At 38.3% G+C, this 1,899-nt stretch overlaps 1 pseudogene across 1 annotated transcript; it reads left to right on the top strand.

The window, feature by feature from the left end:
- Positions 1–605: 605 nt before the first annotated feature.
- LOC306665241 (casein kinase I-like) lies at positions 606–1,478 on the top strand (annotated as a pseudogene). Its single transcript has one exon. The product of its transcript is annotated as a casein kinase I-like (transcript).
- The last annotated feature ends 421 nt before the right edge of the window (positions 1,479–1,899 follow it).

The following is a 1,899-nucleotide window of genomic DNA, read 5'->3' as shown; positions in this document are numbered from 1 at the left end:
ATATTTATTGTACTTAAATTCTTCTCTCTAGAATCATTCAATTTGCACTAACCCTGTGTACACACAAGAAAAAGATGTGAAAATCATTCACTTAATCTAATAAAAAAATAAAAATCCTAAATACTTATCCATCCTTACATTTAATGTCCTAATAATGATTGAATCATCATCATTTCAAATCACATGTTACGCTATGTTGAAATATATTCCATTAAGTTAAATGAAGTTAAATTAAATGAAACACATGAAGTAAAAGCAACCTGAACATTATGAGAAACACACTATTGGGTTCAAGTTCAAGATCACCTCACCCCACTGCAGTGCAGTAGCAAGATGGCACTTGCAACAGAGTTATAAGCCTGGCCCACCCCCTGACGCCCTAACTCAACAGGTTGCTCTTCCTGGCCCTTACATCATGAGAAAACCAGGCAGCAGCAGACGCCCAGAAACAAGAAGCCTATCCTTACCCACCAAGAGAATCATTCACAAACCACTTCCTGGTTAGAAGAAACCTGCTGGAGCTGCCAGGTGGAACAGCACAGGAGGACTCCATCCTCTGCTCAGAGCTGTTGGACCTGGCACCAGCCTCATTCTTGTGTCTCAGCATGGCCAGCAGCCAGAATTCTAAGGCTGAATTCATTGTTGGAGGGACATATAAACTGTTCTGGAAGATCAGGGCTAGCTCCTTTGGGGACATTTATCTGGCAATGAACATCACCAACAGTGAGGAAGTGGCAGTGAAGCTAGAGTCTCAAAAGGCCAAGCAGCCCTAATTGTTGGACCAGAGCAGACTCTTTAAGATTCTTCAAGGTGGGGTTGGCATTGCCCACATATGGTAGTATGGTCATGAAAAAGACTATAGTGTGCTAGTAGTCATGGATCTTCTGGAACCCAGCCTTGAAGACCTTTTTAATTCCTGTTCAGGAAGATTCACAATGAAAACTGTACTTGTGTTAGCTGATCAGTAGAATTGAGTATGTGTATACAAAAACTTTTATACACAGAAACATTAAGCCAGATACCTTCCTAATGGGTATTGGGCAGCACAGTAATAAGTTATTCCATACTGATTTTGGTTTGGCAAAAAATTACAGAGACAACAAGACAAAGTAACACACACATACAGAGAAGATAAAAACCCCACTGGCACTGTCCCCTATACCAACAGCAATGTACAACTTGGTATTGAGCAAATCCCCGAGATGACATGGAATCATTAGGATACATTTGATATATTTTAATAGAATTAGCTTGCCATGGCAAGAACTAAAGGTCTCAACAAAGAAACTGAAATATGAAAAGATTAGCGAAAAGAAGATGTCCACATGTATTGAAGTTTTATGTAAAGGATTTCCTACAGCATTTGCTATGTACTTAAACTACATAGTGGGCTGTGCTTTAAGGAAGCCCCTAATTATGTGTATCTGAGGCAACTATTCCACATCATTTTTAGTAGCCGGAATCACCAATATGACTAAATGTTTGATTTGACAATGTTAAAGCAAAGAGAGGCATGGCAGCCTCTTCCAGTGGGCAGGTTTAGCAGACCCAACCCCTATAGGCAAGCAAACTGACAAAACCAAAAGTAACATTGTGATGTTGTATTACTAGTTGTAGCTACTACAATTTTGAATGTTAACTGAGATACTGAAATATGGTGTCAGATTTACTATTACTTTTTTTTCAAGTGCAAAAGTTAACTAAATGGTTAAGTAAATCGGTGGAGAAATTGTGCATATGCCAATTTTTTTTTTTTTTTTTTTTTTTTTTTTTTTGTTAAAACCTTTCATTTTGAATTTAGCTCGTTTGAGATTCCATTTCAGAAGAATAGGGTAACAGTCTTCAGACAAAGTTGTGATGGTCTTGAATGCTCACAATTGTGCATTCTTAGGGTGATCC

The sequence above is a fragment of the Sciurus vulgaris genome, assembly GCF_902686455.1.
Source record: "Sciurus vulgaris genome assembly, chromosome: 1".
Lineage (NCBI taxonomy): Eukaryota > Metazoa > Chordata > Mammalia > Rodentia > Sciuridae > Sciurus > Sciurus vulgaris.
The sequence above is the reverse complement of the archived record's forward strand: the minus strand, read 5'-3'. Positions and strand labels throughout refer to the sequence as shown.